Here is a 22,061-nt window from a genome sequence, read left to right on the forward strand (position 1 = left end):
ATTATGGGACTTTGGGACACCCTGTATATATATATATATATATATATATATATATATATATATATATATATATATAATGTTCTTGTTTTTAGTAGATATTTACGTAAATAGCTATCTAATAGATATATAGACATCTATTATATCACTTCTATTATACATACAGTATCTGTATACAAGGCGGACATTTTCACCATATATAGATATTTAACAAATCATCTAATAGATATATACATATCAACTCTAGCTCTTTAATATACATATATTAGATGTAATGTTCTATGTGGGGCGCTTTTCGGAGTGCGTATCGGTATATATTATACTTGGGATAATTTTGCGACATTTAGCTATTGCGACGTATGAAACTATCACTGGTCACTTATAGATAGTGGGCGTTGTTGTAGTGGACGTGTAACGGACGTGTACTCGCTTTAAATTACCACTAGAGGGTAAGCCACTGGGCGAAGATTTACATCCGTAGCAGCCAAATATTATGTATTAATACTTGGCTTATCAGTAGTAAGACGTAGTGGTACATTATGAAGTTAGCAATAATGCGCACACGATGTACTAATTAAGGTAGTTCTAATCAGGGGCTGAACACTGAAATTTGTCTATTAGAACTATTAATATTTAACATCTCGCTTTCGTCTATACAAGAGAATTACATTCAATATTCCAGAAAAATTAAGCATTTTGCGACGAGATACGAATTTTACTGGGTCTATCTGTATTTCCGGAGAGCGTGGAGGCATCTATTTCTATTGTTTACGTAGAATCTTGTAGTTATTATGCCCGAAGGATGTAGCAGCTGTACGACTAACATATGACTATCTATATTTATAGTGGAACATAAGCAAATATTTATAAAAGTGCTTCAGAGTTTATGAAACTCTAGATATTTCCACGTTATGCATCATCATATACTATTATCTTTGTTAAAAAATCTGTACTATTACAATCTTTGTTAAAAAAATGTACTATTACAAATCATATTATTATAAAATCTGTTGATATTAAAATGTTAGAAAAATTAGAAATTATATATCATTCGCGAAAAATTTATAGTATCTAAGAGAAAAATACGGACAAAATTAAAACTTCACATAAATCAAACTTTAATGCAAATATAATCTTTTTTTCCTTTTTCTTAGATCATAATGTGATAATTTTAAAAATTAGTGATCGCAAATATAACGCTTATAATGTAACAACATATATAACCTTATTTGTGTTATTTTGTTTCTTGTATTAATCTCCTAGATTTATTGATGTGATGATGTTGATATCATACGGCTATCACAGGATTGGAGACAAAACGGTAGCTGCAATGTAAAGTGTTGAAAAAGAAAATATAGTAGCGTTGATGACGAAGACGCGAAGACGCAGAGTGGAATAGAGAAGAATCGAGTCACGAAGCGAGAAGAAACGAAAATTGTTGTTACGTCATCACGTACAAAAAAAAAAGAACGAATGAAAGCGTCAAGAGGTATCAATTCGAACAAAGCGAAGTCAAGTCCCGTCAAATACCACTTGCATTTAATAAATCAATTTATGTAGGAATAACGATTTCTTTTTTTATTAAACATCATCTTACCATCCTAAAAGAATATCCCACAAATTTTGAGGGCTCGTCGAGGGATCGAGTAGATAACTTTGCCGGGACAACCGTGATCTGGAATCGTGATTTGGAAAAATGGCACAACCCATTAATTATAACGATTTCACCATAGTACAATTAAAAGAAAAATTAAAATGTATGGAGTTGTCTATTGCAGGGAATAAGGCGGAATTGATTAGTCGATTATCCGAGTCGGGTATTCGGATCCAGCGGGCACATGGACCCAAGATATAATCGCAAACCAGCGAGTTGCAACCGCGAATAATACGGCGAGTACGGAGAACGAGTTACATGAGCAAGAGAGAGAAAAATTGCTTCTTCTTTGAAGAGATGCTAAAATACAACGAAAAAAGGAGAGCTCATAGAACGAGAACTTGAATATGCCCGACGCGAACTCGAGCAATAAAGTCGATTTCAACACCTAAATATCCAACAACAGTCATGTGGTCAGAAAGACGCGTCGTTGAGAAGTGTACAAATCGAAAATAAAATAAACATAAAATCCGTTATCGAATTATAAAGTTATTTCGATGGAAACAATTCGTGTGAAAATTGGTAAGAACAAGTTCTGTTGCTAAGATCCTCATATAATTTATCCGACGGTATGACAATGATATTGATAGGCTCGCGACTCAGAGGAAAGGCTTTGGAATGGTTTCATTCAAAACCAGAGTATATTGATAAGTCAGTGGAGGAACTTTTCGTTGAATTACGAGCAATGTTCCGCAATGAACTAAGCAAAACGGAGAAAAGAAGAACATTTGAGGAGAAAGTATGGAAAAGGAGCGAACCCTTCAGCAAGTATGAAAAAGGAGCGAACCCTTCAGCAAGTATTTCTACAAAAAAATAATTCTAACAAATCGAGTGCCTATTAGTGACAAGGAAATCATCGTGAGCAATATTGATGACATTCCCAATCCGGCATTGAGGGACAAAACGCACATGCGAGGATTTTCAACAAAAGGAGAACCCATAGCTGTTTTTGAAAGAATTACGTTGCGCCACAAAGGTCAAAGTCAGGCTGCTAGTGATGCAAGATCTAGTATGATGAGGGTCCGACAAAATCGAGTCTAGATAGGACGATACGGTGCAAACTGATGGCAAGATTTTAAGATGTCATAAGATGCAGGGATATGGGATTAATGATAAATTGCTGACTGTCGATCGAAGAGTGGCAGACGTAAATGCTTTGAATGTCGCGACTTTGGACACGTTGCATCACGTTGTCCCACAAAGAAAGCAATAGATAGTTGTGTTACTTCTGCGGTAAGCAAAAAATATTATAAGAATGTGTTGTTATGCAAACAAAGAATAAAGGCTCTGATCGACATTGATAGCGACATTAGTAGCGACCTATGTTTGTTACGCGCAAACAAATATATCGAACTCGGAGTTCCATTATTGCATAAAAGAGAACTACAATTTTGCGATATTGGGTCAAAAACAAATAATACTTTAGAATACTTTGACGCAAATATTTTAATAGATAACTGTACACATTCTATGATGATACACATAATTTCGGATGAATTAATGCAACATGCGTTGTTGATAGGAAATGATTTTTTAAGTACAGTGACGATAACGATTAAGAATGGAAAGATTTTGATCTGAGAAATCTCGTGACCTAGATGCTGCGGAAATTTAAAAAATAGATCTCAAACCTGAGAGTAATAAAATTGATGTATCACATATCAAAGATGAGCGCCATAAAAACGAAATCTCAAACGATTAAAAATCCTATAATCCTGCGAAAACCCACGAAGTGAATATTAAAATGTCGCTTATTTTAAAAGATAATTAAGTTGATTACACTAGCCTGCAAAAATTTGCGGATGTAATGAGAGTAGGTGATTTTTATAGATTTTTGCTCGCTGAATACGAATCCGTTGTCCAAATTTGGCTATCACGTTATAATTTAAAAAAAAAATGACGTCAAAGAGGCCAAAAACGACAATTTTTAGAGTATTTATGGTGTTGTAACATCCGACGCAAATTGTTTTGCTAAATTTTGTTAACGCTACGTGAAATTATAAACTCTTAGCTTCAAAATGCATTTTGTTCCGTTTTGCTACGATCTTTCGTTCCTTAGATACAGTTAAAAGAAAAATTACTAGTAGTGCACGAGTATCACATTAGCCTGCGAAAATCGATGTTTTTCTCTTTACGGATGTAATGAGAGTAGGTGATTTTTATAGATTTTTGCCTGCTGAATACGAATACATTGTTCAAATTTGGCTATCATGTCAAAATTTTTAGAAAAATAACGTCAAAAAGGCCAAAAACAACAATTTTGAGGGTTTTCATGGTATTGTAGCACCTGCAGCAAATTGTTTTGCTAAATTTTGTTAATGTTACATGAAAATATGAACTTGTAACTTTAAAATGTAGTTTGTTCTATTGCGTTGCGATCTTCTGTTTCTTAAGTATAGTTGGAAAAGGAAGTATTAGTTGTGTGCGCATTTCACCAATATGATTATTCGGTACAATGTCTCTTCAATGAGTGCGAATAGTCATTTCAGATGTACTTTTGAGTGCTGAACATAATCCGTTAACAATCCGTTAATTAATGAAATTTAGCCACAAATCGGTTAATTAATAAAATTTGGCCACCATATCACAATTAAAACAAAAATGGTATCAAGCAAGAATATTTAATAAGTATTATTACTATAATAAGTAATAGGTAAAAATGGTATCAAGCAGGAATATTTAATAAGTATTATTACCATAATAGGTAATTTATATCTTTATTGCGTTCATAAAGACATAAATTACCTATTATGGCATATCACTTATTAAATATTATATATAATTAGTTATCAGTAAATAGTAGAAGTAATATAGAATGTCAGTACTTATTAGTAAATAGTACATAAGCATAAATGAATATATCGTTCTTTATTATTAAATAGTGCATATAACACAAAAGAACATATCATTACTTATTATAATAAGTATTATTTATTTATTTATATACTTATTATAATAAATTGTGTTATGTACTATTTAATAATAAAGAACGATATATTCATTTATGTTTATGTATTATTTACTAATAAGTACTGACATTCTATATTACTTTTATTATTTACTGATAACTAATGATATTTAATAAATGATATGCCTTAATAGGTAATTTATATCTTTGTTGAGTCCACACTCCTGCTTGATACTATTTTTATTTTAATTGTGATATGGTAGCCAAATTTCATTAATTAACAGATTTATGTTTAGTACTCAAAAGTACATTTGAAATGACTATTCGCACTTATTGAAGAGACATTGTACCGAATAATCATATTGGTGATATGCGCACACAACTAATATTTCTTTTTTCAACTATATTTAGGAAACGGAAGATCGCTACGCAATGGGATGAACTACGTATTAAAGCTATAAGTTTATATTTTCATGTAATATTAACAAAATTTAGCAAAACAATTTGTTACAAGTGCTACAACACCATAAAAACCCTCAAAATCGTCGTTTTCGACCTCTTTGACTCTATTTTTCTCAAAATTGTGATGTGATAGCCAAATTTGGATAACGGATTCGTGTTCGGCGGGTAGAAATCTATAAAAATCACCTACTCTCATTACATCCGCAGAAAAAAGTTCGATTTTTGCAGGTTAGGTTTTCAAAGACCGAGACGATTTTCGTTACCTGAAAAGACAGAAGACAGACATATCGAGAAGTGGATGAGGGACGGCATTATACAACCATCTCACTCTGAATGTGCTAGTTCAATAGTATTGGTCCGGAAAAAAAATAGGTCAAGTAGATTATGTGTTGATTATAGAAAACTGAATAAGAAGATTCTAAAAGACCACTTACCGAAGATCAATTGGATTCATTGCAGGATGCAAAGATTTTCAATACGATCGATTTACAGAACGAATTTTTCCACGTTTCAGTAGAATCTGGTAGCCGAAAATACACCTCATTTGTTGTACTTGATAGACAATACGAGTTTTTAAGGATTCCTTTTGTGTTATGTAACTCTCCGGCAATTATTCAAAAATATATAAATGCTGTTTTTCGTGATTTGATATGCAAGAAAATTGCTGTAACGTACTTAGACGATCTTAACATTCCTTCTGAACATCGTGATAATAGTTTACGAAAGCTGGAAATAGTTTTAAAAACGGCAAGCGAATTCGGATTATTGCGTTAAATGGGAAAATGTTAATTTCTGCTAACCACAATAGGATATTTAGTACATATAATTGAAAATAGAAGTACAGTATATCCATCAGAATATAAGATAAATGCAGTGATAAAATTTCCTAAGCTCCCAATCGTACACCAAGTTCAAAGTTTTCTAGGCCGAATATTTTCGCAAAGAGCCTAGCCGGATAAGTATGTAAAATCTGCCTCTGTATTAAGCTATTAAGCTTTAATTAATGTCATAAGTTCGCATTTATTTGGCATGAAACTCCACCAAATTTTAACCTCAAAATTTCATTTTTGTGGATGATATGGAGGGGGAAAGAAAAATCCGAAAAATTATTTTTCTCAGAAACGGCTGAATCGATTTTAATAAAAAAATATATTATAACTATTAATGAGACTATTTTCTACAAAAATAAAAAAATTTTTCCAACAAAAATTTTAGGTAAAAAAAATTATTTTAATTCTTCGAAAATTTTTTTTGAGGTTATGTTCTATAGTGACACCAACCATTTTCCACATGTACATTCCTTAAAATGTGTTCTTCAACATATATTTTTGCCAAATTTTTTGGAATAGTGCAACATTGTGAAAAAAAATGAAAATCGTGTATGCGATACTACGTTGTGTTATGGCGTACCACTCTTAAATGTTTATCCTTAACCACAAACCTGTTACATTTTTATGGCCGAAAAAGATACTATAGTCTGAATTTTTTTTATTGTTGTAGTAAATATTAATACATATCCTTTTGGGATGTCTGCAGTTAGCCTATAAAAATTATAACTTCTAGAGTTTACCACGAGGAGGTTGCAGTACTTAGCGCAAGCAAATGCGAAGTTTTATTAGGGCGAGCAGCAAAATTAGTTTTTCAACATCTTAAAATGTTATTGAGCGGAAAACCGTTATTACATTTATAAACAAGGAGTTAAAACAGAATTGCATACAGACGCTTCAATGTACGGGTTCGGCGCGATCCTTCTCCAGTTTGACTGTGAAAGTAACGCGTTTCACCCAGTGTATTATGCTATCGGAGAAACCACACCAGCGACAGCAAAGTATTCGAGCTAAGAATTAAAAGTTTTAGCGATCGTACGAGCGTTAAAAAAGTTTAGGATATATTTGTTGGGAATTAAATTTAAAATTATAACGGATTGCCGAGCATTCGCGTTGACTATGAATAAAAAAAGATATATGCGTTCGCGTAGATGGGCACTTTTGCTAAAAGAATTTAATAACACGATAGAACACCGATCGGGTGCCGCACGTTGATGCGTTGAATAGGTAGCCGTATGCTGTTTGTTTCATTTGTTTCGCCGTTGCCGAATGTGACGAAGGTCTAATAAAACGACTGAGAAAATTGTAACAAGATGCTAACTTGAAAGATATCTTTGAAACGGCGACTATCGGATCCACAAACGGATACGTTGTACAAAATAACTTACTATATAAAAAGATTGACGATAATTTGCGATTGGTAGTATTAAAAGTGTTCGACGAAAACAACGAACTCCGTCGAGGCTATCGATCGAGTGAGGAAGCAATATTTTGTAATTCTAGAATTATTATTTCGGACTGAGGATCAGCTTTTACGTCAAAGGACTTTCGTGAATATTGCGCGAAGGAATAAATTCGACACATTTTGACGACCACTGGGATACCCAGCGGCAATTGACAAGTTGAGAGAGTATTTTCTAAATTGCACTTTGATATAATTATCATTAAAGTTGTCGGCACCGAGACCAAAGAATTTATATAAGTTTATTGATATTGCGTTAAAATTTTTAAACACCACATCGAAGTATAGGCACGTCACCATTCCATTTTATGTTTGAAGCGTATATACGCTTAAAAAACGATCGAGAGATTCGAAAACTTATCAAAGACAGATGGATCGACATATTCCAGGAAAATCGTGATGAATTGCGAAGTTATAAAGTATAATATCCAAAAAATTCAACAGGAAAACAAGAAAAACTTTGATAAAAAACAAGTCGATGCGAGGAATTATAAGAAAGTCGATCTGATTGCTATTAAGCGAACACAATTAGCCTTGAAATTTATTGCAAAATATTTGGGCCCTTTATATTGTAATAAAAGTTGTGAGAAACGATCAATGTATTGTGAAAGGGATAAGGGGAGCATGAGGATCCACTAGAGACGTCGACTACAGCAGAGTACTTGGATCTCTAAGGAAGACGATGTTTCTACTGATGACGAAATTAATGAAAATTAGAAAATAGACGCTTGAGAACAAGCTTTCTTTTTAAGGCCGAGTGCGATAATTAATCGCAAATATAATGCTTATAATGTGACGACATGTATATCCTTATTAATATCGTATATATAAAAAATATATTATTTCTTTCTTATTTTATTTCTTGTATTAATTATTTTGTTTCTTGTATTCTTCTATATTTATCGATATGATCATATCATACGGATATCACATGATTGGAGATAAAGCGGTAGCTGCAATATAAAGTATTGAAAAAGAGAATACAATACAGTTGGCACGGGGATGCGAAGTTGACAACTCGCAGAGTTGTAGTATAGAAGAGAATCGAGTCGCGAAGCGAGCGAGAAGCGAAGATTTTTGTTGCGTGTAGAAAAAGAGAGCGAGTGAAAGTGTCGAGAGATATCAATTCGAACAAATTAAAATCGAATCCCGACAAATATAAAATGAACGTAATTTTTGAACACCTTAGGTAAACATTGAATTTGTAGGCTAGGAAAGTTTACCCCTAGTTCTGTGACTAGGGGATTATGCCCCCTAAACCTCCCGCAGGGGGGCGAAGTCTTTTGTGCGTAAGCTCAAAGTTATAAACAAAAGAAGTTTCGCAAGTGTGATGTAATTTCTTCACACTGTACATATGAAATATATTCCTTAGAAATTTTACGAAAAAAGATATATTTTCTAAAGAATAAAAATTTCTCACGAAAGACTGCGCCCCCCCCCCCTACTTCCCCCTTCCTCGGCGGTGTGGGGGACTGGCAAACGTAGCCCTCCCGTCACACGACTAGGGACAGGCACCTTCTTAGTCTACAAATTTGATGTTTTTGTATATACGATGTCCAACAATTACATTAATTTTATGCAATTTCTTTTGATAATAACTTTTTAACGAACAACGAGCGACGGCTTCTCAAAGTTATTTAGGAGATTGACTATATGTCCAAGATCAAGACAATTGGAGTTGACTTCCCTAAACTATAGTTTTACTATATAAAGTTTTTCTAAAAATATTTACTCTAGTATAAAAATGTTAAATACATCATACTCTATAGTATAAAAGAATTTATTAAAATATATCGATTCCACGAACTAAATTATATTATTGTTAAAAATATCCAACATATAAAAAGAGAAAAAGATATTACATATATAAAATCCTTATCTTAATAGCTCGTCAGAGAGAGATAATAACTATCATATATGATAAGTGGGCCAATCAAGGTCGGACCACGGATGTTAGTGCGTAATTTCCTTTCAATACAGAGAGTGTAAAGAATCATAAATTTTTAAAAATAATTTTTTATTATATAAGTTACTATATAAGTTTTATTATATAAGTTTTACTATAAAATCTTTTGTTAATTACCCTTGCTAAAATATTTTTCTATCTAATTGTTAAAATACTTTTTTATAATATTTTTGAAATTCTCTTTTGAATGATTTTTTTTATATTTTAAATTATAATTAAAGGAACTGTTTTTTTCTTATATGATAGCTATTAAATCATATACGTAAATTTATTAAATCTTTTGGGAGGATAAAGTCGAGGAGAGTGTATGCGACTTTTCACACCGAAGTTTCTTAACCTTATTTCGCCTCTGTGTGCTCCACCGTCTTATCGATCTTTTATATATACAATAATTTTTCATAAGTCAAAACTCTTTTCTTTTAACTATTGCAAATAAAGCTGATATTGTTAAAAATATTGTCTAGTTACCTTTTGCCTGAAACGATGTTTACATCAGTTTTATTTCAAATAGCTTATGGATGAAAGATTAAATAAAAAAAGAAAAGAATAAGTAAAGTGAACAAAAGATCTCCCGAGACAGCGGTGGAAATGGACGTGAAATAAAGTCAAAAAACTTTTGGGAGAAAAATTGCGTATAGTCACTTTGTCTTTATCTTCCTGAAAAGATTTAATGAATTACGCATCCATTCGAAACTTGGCAAAAAATTAAAGAAAAATTTTAGAAATTTGTCATACATATAGACAAGGTAAATAGATAAATACAAAAATGTGTAGTTAATACTAAAAATAATTTCGAAGTGTAAAATTAATTCTCTCAATGGTAGAGAAACTTTTAACATTTTTTATATACTTCGTATTATTCAATATAATAATACATATTTTCCAACTACTCACAATATCGAAATATGTTTTATATTAAAGATTTATAGATGTCTTTAACTGTTATTTATATTTAAAAAAATATATATTTTCAAAACCTTATCCTTTGTATTTCCTTTCAATACAGAGAGTGTAAAGAATCATAAATTTTTAAAAATAATTTTTTATTATATAAGTTACTATATAAATTTTATTATATAAGTTTTACTATAAAATCTTTTGTTAATTACCCTTGCTAAAATATTCTTCTATCTAATTGTTAAAATACTTTTTTATAATATTTTTGAAATTCTCTTTTGAATGATTTTTTTTATATTTCAAATTATAATTAAAGGAACTGTTTTTTTCTTATATGATAGCTATTAAATCATAAACGTAAATTATATGAAATCAATATAATATATAATTGTATTACTTTTAATATATAATTATATTATTTTTTATTATATCAAGGAAATAATTTTATGCTCTAGGAAGAAATTTTATTTTTGTTAGAATTTTAATTTTTACTTTCTATTTTTAATTATGGTCGGTATATGACCAATTTTATTTGAAATTATCTTATTTGGAGTATACACGGAGAGGATATTATATATATATATATACACATATACACATAGAAACATACATACATATATATATATATATATATATATATATATAGAGTGGTCCATTTTGATCCACCCAGCCGAATATTTTGAAAACTAAAACCGGCAGACAAAAATGTTTCAGACAAAAGTTGCATGATTATACAGGACACATAAGACGGTGGCAATGAGTTAATCTTGAATAGTCGCTTGAAGGTGACGTCAAGGTCATCTTTAATTTCTTAAATAAGACCTCCTATTTTTCGTTGTACATTCTTGTAGCTTACGTCGAGGGTTTTCCAAAACACCATAATTAAGTATTTTTTTGTTAACAATTGTCTGAGATATTTAATATTTCATCGTGACATTTTTAATGCGAGTTCCCTTACCTCTCACGATTTGGGGTGCTCGATTAATGTGAGTCCCTTTGCCTCTCACGATACGGGGTGCTTGATTAACATGAGTCCCTTTGCCTCTCACGATTCGGGGTGCTTCATTGATGGGAATCGCATCTCCTGTCAGAAATTCACGGACTTTTCTATCGAACAAATCAAACACTCCGAATCGTGAGAGGCAAGAGGACCATAGAAGGAGGAAGGCGTATTAGGTGGTGGCGGGACACCGTGCGTTCGAGATCTGCGTATCTTTTCGTCCCAAAGAGAGAAAAATACCGAGAGCGCAGTTTTGCTAGGCCGCGACTCGAACCCGGGTCTTTTGCTTGCCGGGTGACTGCTCTAAACCGCTGAGTTACCTGACGCTCCACGCTCATGACACTCTCCTCTCCCTAGATAACGTTCAGAAATTCCGTTCGGAAGCGACATCTCTGGCGTGATCCCGAGCGCACGGCGACTACAAAGAGAAACAATGTTACTGTACCAAATGGTACAGCTGAAGTGTACTAAACAAACACTCCAGATCGTGAGAAGCAAGGCGACTCACGTTAATCGAGCACCCCGAATCGTGAGAGGTAAGAAGACTCACGTTAATTAAGCATCCTGAATCATGAGAGGCAAAGGGACTCGTTAAAAATGTCACGACAATATGTTAAATATCTCAGACAATTGTTAACAAAATAATATTTAATTATAGTGTTTTGGAAACTCGATATAAGCTACAAGAATGTGCAACAAAAAATAAGAGCTCTTATTTAAGAAATTGAAGATGATCTTGACGTCACCTTCAAACGACTATTCAAGGTTAACTCATTGTCACCGTCTTATGTGTCCCGTATAATCATGCTACTTTTGTCTGAAACATTTTTGGGTAAAACTGCAGTTTAGGGGAGTCAGCTGCAATGACTTTGACCTTGCCATATGTTATAGAGGCGATCGTCCTGAGTAACATGCAAAAAGTTTTAGCCGTCGCTCGTTGTTTGTTAAAAAGTTATGAGCAAAAAAGTTGTATAGAATGAATGTAATTTTTGGAAACCGTAAACAAAAACATCGAACTTGTAAGCTAAGAAAATGTTTGCTACACACACATACACTGCTCGCCCGCCCGACAGGGTGGGCTCGCGGTGGGTGCGTATGTATATATAATAGGACATATGCACTCTATAGAGCGGGCGAGCGCGCGGGCGGGCAAGTGTATATGTGTGTGTGTGCTAGAAGCAAGCACCTTGCTAGCCTACAAATTCGATGTTTTTGTATATACGATGTCCAAAAATTACATTCATTTTATGCAACTTTTTTTGTTAATAACTTTTTTGTTTTTAACGAACGACGGCTTTTAATGATCGACGGCTAAAACTTGAAGGTTACTCAGGAGGGTGACCATTGTAACATATGTCAAGGTCATTGCAACTGACTCCCCTAAACTGCAGTTTTACCCATTTTTATCTGCCAGTCTTAGTTTTCAAAATATTCGGCTGGAGGGATTAAAATAGACCACCATTTGTGTATGTGTGTGTGTTTGTGTGTATAAATTCTTTTCAATTTTGCTATGTTTTTAATGCACCAAATATGTCAGTAAAGTATATCTTGCTAAAAACATAAATTTCATTAAAGACGTAGCAAATGTTTTAATAATATATTTCGGTTCTTAAAATATATAAGTGGCATATATGAAAAAAAATAGTAAACATTGCTTCAGAATATTTGTTTATTCCTCAGTTATAAGATTCCATTTCTGCTATAAAATTATTATATGTATATTAACATTGTTTTTATTTATTTATGTGTGAGTCGCTTTTTGATTCGCACATTTTACGTTATCATAAATAAAAAGAAAAATGAAACTTTAAGGAAAAAGACTGTAGAATAAAAATAGACAAGAATTAGAGAATATTATAGATAAAGTCCCTTATTTTTTAAATAAATACTTTCACAAAGTGGATACTTTTCTGTAATAGCGTGTTAATTTTCATATAATTGGTATAAAATTATATTACAGAAAATAACATAGTTGTTTCTTATTGACACGGATTTAGAAAAAATTATATATTAATGACATTATGTTTTTATATATTGTAAATTACAAGTTTGATCATAATGTATTCAGTTGTAATTTTTTGAAGTTAAAATATTATTGTTTAAAAAAAATATAATTATTAATATTGCTTAATATTAATTTCTCTTAAATTCAGTGCACGCAATTATCTTCTTTACAAAAAGAAGCGAATGTAATAGATTTTGATCAAGTATATATGAATTTCTCAAACAAATTTTTCTTATTTTTAAGAAATAAACCAAAAAATCCGCGGACAAATTGAAAAATACCTATTAAATATAATATTAAAATATTAAAATATATAATTGAATAATAGTAAAAGTGACCTTTATATTTCCATGTTTTATAATTGCGAATTATTAATACCGTTACTCTGAAAAATAATTACATTCCGTAATGTATTTAAACGCACTATCATGTTTGTAGTATGATAATGCATATCTATATATCCCGCCCTGCTTTTATTCATATAGCAGAAATTATGCATAATCGTATGGGCCAAACAATTTAAAAGAATTAATTGGGAACTGTATGTGATATTTAATTTAGAAGATAATTCAGGAAATAAGCCAACAAAGCTATTCTACCAAAGACAATTTGCCATTCGCTCTTTCTCAGAAAAATCAGAGTCCAAATTTGCGAATTTCGTTATGAAATTTTGAAGAACATGACGAATTTTTCCGTTTGTTTCTTCAACATGTGCACCATTTATTCCATTATTACGTTATATGTCCGTGCGTTATTCTACACAAAAACTGCTGCAAGTCGATAATTCCACATGTAAATTTCCTTTTATTCTCGTGAAACGTTGATTCGTATGTATCCGTGTGAATATAGAACTTCCCTTTCAGCGATATCAATGCAATGACAATGGCAATGAAACAAAATCATTTCTTTTCTAAACCTCAAGTATACCGCCCGATGCCAAATCGGTGTTTAATTAAATAATATCTGTACCGTTAAAAGTTCGCAGTTTATAGAAAAATATCATATAATGGATGGTGATTAATAAATCCACTCGGCCACTCGGCCGACTCGAGTGCGTTATTAAATACTTGTAGCGCAAGTGTTCGAGTGCCGATAAAAAAATGTATAATTATTGACTCCCGATTGTATTGCACTCTCAAAATTCGGCCTCCGTCACACACTATCAATTTTCATTATAGAATCAACGGGCTTCGCTATTTTCTCGATTGCGTAATTTCCAGTTTGGTATCCAGCGCGGTGCATGCGATCAGGGTTTATCGGGCTCATCGTATTTATTCTCAGTAATCGAAAGGTCGCAGTGTGCGATAATGTGACAGAATGTCGTATATTCATAATATGAGCGTAAGAGGTCTACGGTGAAACTAGTAGTTTATCAAACTGTAGATAATTGCAGTTTAATAAATTAAATTGCGTGTAAAAGAGCTTCGCATGCCCGTCATGTTCGCGATGATACTGGAAAAACGAAAATCCTAATACTGTATTTTCAGGTTTTAATGATAATTTATTGCTTAAGGCTTTACGAAGTTTTAGAGTCAATAAAAATAAAAATATCGGACACCGAGCTATGATACGAAAAAATTTCCGCACGTTACGTAGTATTAACAACTTTTAGTTTTAGCTGAAGTACGTGTTACTTGTTAAATGCATAGAGATACGTATCATATTTATGAAAAATTTGAAAAAGTATTACGTAAGATATAATTTACGAATAATTAATTAGATATTAAAATCTAATTTAACTCACTGGAGGCATTTTCGGCTCTAACCGACTTTTAATTTTCAATTTCCCGCAAGTTAGTAAAATAAGAACCTTTGCTCTCCATGTTAAAAGAAGTGATAGTTGTAGGAAATATTAAGTTGAAGCACTGTTAAGAATGATTTTAATTATCTATCATATAAAAAAGAACACAGTTGCTCTCTTTTGTTTCTAATACCAGAATGCTACATTAGAGTATTGAAATTGCATAAATATGATTTTTCGTTATATTTCGGGGTTCTTTACATTAACTATAATATATAAGAAAAATTGTATGTAAGCAGCTTATTTATTTCTGTTTAATTATATGTTTTAACATTTATTTCTGTTTATTTATTTATATTGTTTATTTATATTATTATATATGATCAAGGTTTTTATATCATTAAACTCTAATCACAAACCAAAAAATAATTCAAGTGAACTAATCTTTGTTCATAATTTTAATAAAAATCTTATTATATATTATATTAATATTATAAAATCTTAAAACTATGAATTATTTTACTCGCCTCTTAACTGGAAAAAGTAATGTATTTTCATAAATTCAAATAATTATATTTGTTGACGGATTTTAAAATGTATTATATTGTTTTTTTTTAAAACTCACAAGATTGACAAGAGAGTATTAATTTTTTTAATTCACTTTCGGAAATGTTACACATTTCTGTGTAAACTCATGTTTAATCACGTTTCTCTTTACATTTGTAATAAAATAAAATACTTAAGTAAAACTTGGCGATCATTTTTTTACATAATTCTATTCTACAAACTTAAAAATATATTCATAATTTTCCACCAATTTTTAGCACTTTTATGGAATTAAAATAAACAAAAATGAAAACAATTCCAGTGTACTGTATTAAATTGCCAAAAAAATGTGTGACATGTGAGGGTTAATTACAAGGTAGTTGGTAGAATCATTATGAATTTTCATTTGTACTGACACAATCCGTGTTCATGGTTTCAATTTTGCCTTAATTTGCGTTCCCTTAGAATTAATTCTAGCAATTCTTATTTTTATACATTATTCACGTGGCGAAGTTGTGTTGCGAGCAATTTAATAATCAACTAAATCGGCATGATTTATTAAGATGATCTAAATCTTATAAATTCCCGACAAGGAATAAACTCCTATTGGATCTCAGAGTGGCTGTATCCGTCATAAATTGAATGATACTACGGCGGCATCATGCAAATTATAACTGCCGTTACTTCTCGCCTGTCTCTCGCTTTACCAAAAAAGTAAGAAAATCATATATATCAGAAATCATATATATCAGAAAATTCGCACACAGGATAAATCAATTTTCAGAAAAATATTTAACACGGCTGAGCATACTTACATCTTCGCTGTTGAAAAATTATCGGAAAGAGTCTCTATCAACATAAAACTTACTGCTATTAAAAGTCTCCGTTCTCCCGCGTCTTTGTTATTGCACCATTAAACGTTGTAAGCCTCTCGTCGGCTTATATACCGATTACGCGCGAGCAAGGTCGGCACTCTTCACTGAACGCGATAAAACTTCATCTTCGAAAACTAACTACTCCCGTCGACTTCGCGTCGTCGCGCTAATGGACGCTAGCCTAACAGCAGGGTTGAGGTTTTCTAACGCGTTGTGGCCGATGTTGGTTAACGTTCTCTGCATTTTGCATCACCTCGAACGTCAAAAGCGCGTTTTCGAGGACGTCCTGACCGTCACATGTGTGTATGTGTGATAAATTGCAGTGGAAAAACTCACCGAATTTGAAGAGTCAAGCTTAATCGGCGTATCCTCGAAACTATTCCTCCGTGATATACACGTCCGATGTAACGCACGGTAATACGTGCTGGCGAGCAGCGTACAACGGGAGTTTAAGGGTGCACGATCGCAACGGGTCGCGCGCTTCCACGATACTGGCCGCTGTCTCGCGGCACTCGCTCCGCGTCGCTGGGAGCGAGAGCGCGTACTCCAGACACCGACCTATCGCCGCCCATCATCGCCCAAACGATCCAACAGCGGAACCTATTTCAACATGACAACGGGTCGATTCCGAGTCGAAATTTCCGTTGTATATTACCCTTCCTGGATAATACACTACTTAAGAAACAGACTCTTGATGAATTTACTTATATATTACTTCTCCTCTTCAAAATATTTTTTTTAGTAGAAAATAACGGTTCTAATTGTGGATTGTATTCCAATTTCGTGTCAAATTTGATTTATTAATGCATGAAAAAATACACATTGTAATGAAAATGTATAAAACACTCTTTTTAATTCTTTAGTACTTTTATATTTTTTATATTTTAAAGTTATATTTACAAATATTGTTAACATTTAAGAAAAAATCTAGAATATCATTCGCTTTATCGACTGTTTAGATTTATAAGACTGTTAATAAGCTGTGCTACATGAACCATTATTTTATATAGATTAAAACAATATGGATATATATGCGTATTATTAATACAAAACCGTGTAATCTGTTATAAAAAGAAAAATAATTAGCTGACTCATGATTGAGACTTTCGCATAAACGTTTATAATAATTTTTATTTAGAATAAGTTAATTTAAAGTCAATAATTTTGTTTTAAAAGTATGATATTTGTTGCTTATATTAGTATATATAGTTCCTTTTAATGTTAGATAAACAAATTTATATAAATAATGGAAATTGCTTTAACTTTAAATGATCCATAATTTGAATCATCATGTTAACTATGAAGAAACAACTAGTAATGTTTAATGTTCAGAAAGATACTTTAGAGAAAAAAAAAAGAGGAAGAGAAGTAAATTATCATAAATATAGTAATATCGGAGAATATTTATAAATTTTACGCTATCATTTAGAGTGATTACAAATGCATATTTATCTTTCTTTATTATTCAAAATAACCTACATTTAATTGTTTAACCAAGAACATGTCCTACTTTCAATATACGACAACTAATCTATTAGAATTTATAAGTCTGCTTTTATGTTCTGCTTTCAATACTCAACTAATTTATCAGAATTTATAAGACTGTTTTTATATCCTGCTTTCAATATACTATTAGTTTTGAGGGTTCACTGTAGATGGCTATAGCTACAAATCTACTGGAAACATTTTGAAAATGGGTACGTCATGTCAAAGCTAGAATATCTCTATAAACAAATTGACCCATGTCCTATGCATTCGTAAATATAAACACACTGTTCAGTGCGACTAAACGTGGAACGTGATAAAGCATTTTCGGCATCTATTGCTTTGATTCGAAAAAAATAGCCGCCGAAGCTCACCGATTTATCCCAGAAACTTATTCTGAGTCTGCTTCATCAGTTAAAACGTGTGAGTACTGATATCGACGATTTAAAAGTGATGATTTTAATTTGAAAGGTAAAGAACATTCGGATCAACCAAAAAAGTTCGAAGATGCCGAATTGCAGGCATTGTTGGATGAAAACTCAGCTCAAACACTTTAAGAATTAGCTACAACATTCAATGTTGGTAAATCAACCGTTTCTGATCATTTACACGCAATGGGAAAGATATAAAAAGAAGGCAAATGATTTCCACACGAATTGTCTGAATCGAATTATTCAGAATCGTTTAACCATTTGCACTTCATTGCTTTCTCGTCGCGAAAAGAAGCAATTTTTATATCAAATTATAATTGGCAATGAAAAATGGATATATTATGATAATTCTAAGCGTAAAAGATAGTGGGTAGATCCAAGTCAACCGTCAACATCGACTCCAAAACGCAATATCCATGGAAGTAGGAAGGTTTTGTTATACATTTGGGACATGAAGGACATCGTGTATTATGAGCTGCTGAAACCGAATCAAACAGTTTCTGCTAAACTTTATCAACGACAATTAATTGATTTGAATCGTGCTTTGAGCTAGAAACGTCCAGTAACAACTCAAAGAAAATGCAAAGTAATTTTGTTGCACGACAATGCTTGATCACAGCAATCGCTCGACCGTTGCAAAAGCAGTTAAAGATACGTTATTGAAATTTCAATGGAAAATCTTACCACACGCCGCGTATTCATCAGATTGTGTTCTTTCAGATTATTATTACTTATTATTACTTATTATTATTACTTATTTCAATCGATGCAGCACGGCCTTACTAACCTGTACTTCAATACATATGATGTAATAAAGAAATGGCTCGACGAATGGATTGCTTCGAAAAACGAATATTTCTTTTACCGCAGAATCCACTTGTTGCCAAAAAAGTGGAAAAAAGTTGTAGCTAACGGTGGAAAATATTTTGATTAAAATAATTTAAGATCTCTCTAAAATATACGTGTTTCTTTTTTACACAAAATTCCTCAAAACTAACCGGAACACCTAATACAATTAATCTATAAAAATTTATAAGTCTGCTTTTATGTCCTGCTTTCAATATACCACAACTAATTTATTAGAATTTATACGTCTACTTTTATTTGATATCGGTTATTTTTCGATAACCGAATTACTCCAATTCTATGCTACCTTTCACACATATACTCACACGCACGTATACAAATCGTAATTATTTTTCTTTTGTTTACATCACAGTGTATTTTATTATCTAAATATAAAATAATGTTTTATTAATGTTTTCTCATAATATAAATTGTAATATATTGACCTACACGATTTATTCAGAATTTTCACGCGCATAATTTATATTACGATTTTAGTAATACCGATCTGTAAAGTTTCCAATATATTTTACATTATGTTCTCTACATTATATTCGGTTATCCTATCTATTGAATATTGTTTCTAGCAGATTTTGTCATCACGTAAAAAGACAATTTTGCAAATGGTTTTTTACATAAAATTAATAAAATTATTCATACATAATTAAATTATGTTATTTAAGATTGAGTTTTAAAACGTTTTTTTTCGTTTTGAAGGAAATTCTATTGAAAATATATGTAACGTAAACTATTTATTTTCAATAAATTTTTTCTCAAAAATGATGTTTTTTTCGAATGTCATCTAAGTCAATTATTATTCAATTCCTTACTTCTCATATTTGAGAATTCAGTTAATATATAGAGTTCAGTGTAAGTATCGGCATTTTTTTGACATTTCCGATAGTTTAAGGAAAAGGTTGCAAGGTAAATTTTCAACTTCATAGGTACAACTTCAGGATACCACTTGCAATAAAAAAAGCAAAAAAATATTTTTTTATGAAGGAATCAGGATTACCATAAATTTTTTAAATAGCACCATACACTTTTTTTACATAATATTATAGAAGATTTTAAGATTAATTCAATGCAATATCATAAATATTACTTTTATAAACAACAATAGTAAAACAATAGAAAATCTCTAACTTATAGAAGCAAATGTTCAAAATTGCTTATCTCCTTCTGCAACATAAAATCCTGCTTTTTTTACTGTGCGTAGCAGCTATTATGCTATTTGGATATAAATTTGCACAAACTATAATTATCTTTTCTCAAAGATTTTGAACATTATTATAATTTGTTTAATACACAAGAATTTTTAGATATTCCCCTATGTACGATTTGCCGACTCTTACCCGATGACGACTCATGGACCGCCTGCTACGTCGCCGCGCTGATATGCCCAACTATTTTAATTAATATCTCGAAATTTTACGTAGTTGTTTGAAAAATCACCTCTGCAATTTTTGTTTATTTTTATCTGTTTTACTTATATTTTTCCTTTGGCACGTCTTACGCGGGACACCCTGTATATACAGGGTGTTAGTTAAGTATGTTTCCATACTCAACAGAGCAATTTTTTGGTTTATTTCAAGTAAAAAAGTTCATATAAACATGTGTTCTAAACGGCTTAGTTTTCAAAATAAAAAAATTTAATCGTATACCCATACAGCACAGAAAGTTGAAAAAACCTTGATGAGACGTTGCAATGTTGAAAGTAGAAGTGAGGATGTTTTTTCTAGATGGAATGTATGTTGATTATTCAACATTGATTACAAGATATTGCTGCAATGTTGAATATATATTACGCGAAACACCTTTCATTTATGTATACAGGGTGTCTTCAAAATATGGGAACCCCTGAATATCTTTTTACAGTGAGGTTTTTCGATAAAACTTTCAAAACAAAAGTTGTTGGGTTTTAAAAGATATATTTACTGCTCTTATCAGTTTGAGCTTGGATGGTGTCTCAAAGGTCAGGACAAGGTCAACTTTGGTTTTTTTAATAGAAACATTTATTTTTCATTACGGAATTTTATTCTACGTAAAGAAATAAACAATTTTTGTTTGAAACATTTTTTTATACGACTTCCATTTTCTAAGATATTTTTTCGGAAATATGTACAAAATTATTGGTTTCTAAAATTTTTTACTCGAATTCTAAAAACTATTTGAAAAATTGAAAGAGATACAAATTGTTTATTTTCTTCTCATACAGCTGTAAGAATTTTTTTACAATTTTGTATTAACTTTTTAGTATTGCGTTTTCTTGCATTTTCTTGAAGTATAAAAAAGTTAATACAACATTTGGAAAAAATTCTTACAGCTGTATGGGAACAAAATAAACAATTTCTATCTCTTCCAATTTTTCAAGACAGTTTTTACAAATCGAGTAAAAAATTATTGAAACCAATATATTGGTTCCTGTCACGCATCTGGGAACGTTGTAGCCAATAAGAGCCAACGTCGAGTGATGTTGGCAGCGTTGGTGTAGCGATCGAGCTCAATCCAGAGAAAAGACAAAGGTGCATCAGTACTATAAGAATCGCTGGCGATTACAACCCAAAGCTTTGCAATAGTTTAGATACAGAAAACGCTAAAAGGTTTGCAACGGTAAATTAAAAAGGTATGTAAAACCCACATTAAAATATTGGTTAATTTGTGTTGAATTCGCCGTAGAAAGTTGAAAGTTTTTATAACCTCACTTTATAATACGTTGTGAATATATTACTAAATACAGATGTAAATATGCATGAAATGGTACGTTGTGTAGTATTAACGTTTTTTACAAACTTATCTTTATTATTATTAATTTTATGTTGTGGTAAAAAAGATCTGTTGAATGAACGTAAAAGTGTTCGCGCGCAGTGTAAACGTAAAAACAATGGTACAATATATGCAGAGACAGTGTGCATTTTAACATTGCTTTTATTTGGTAAAAATCAATTTAAAAAATTTC

At 31.6% G+C, this 22,061-nt stretch overlaps 1 protein-coding gene across 1 annotated transcript in view; it reads right to left on the reverse strand.

Annotated features, from left to right (window-relative positions):
* LOC116851666 (tachykinin-like peptides receptor 99D) overlaps window positions 1-16,835 on the reverse strand; it is a 372,095-nt gene extending 355,260 nt beyond the window's left edge. Inside the window, exon 1 of the mRNA XM_032831318.1 lies at window positions 16,677-16,835. The gene's annotated coding sequence lies outside the window, so the exon portion shown is untranslated. The remainder of the gene's footprint in view (window positions 1-16,676) is intronic.
* Window positions 16,836-22,061: the final 5,226 nt, after the last annotated feature.

The sequence above is a fragment of the Odontomachus brunneus genome, unplaced genomic scaffold (genome assembly GCF_010583005.1).
Source record: "Odontomachus brunneus isolate Ranch 3 - 2012 unplaced genomic scaffold, Obru_v1 Obru_scaffold_185, whole genome shotgun sequence".
NCBI lineage: Eukaryota > Metazoa > Arthropoda > Insecta > Hymenoptera > Formicidae > Odontomachus > Odontomachus brunneus.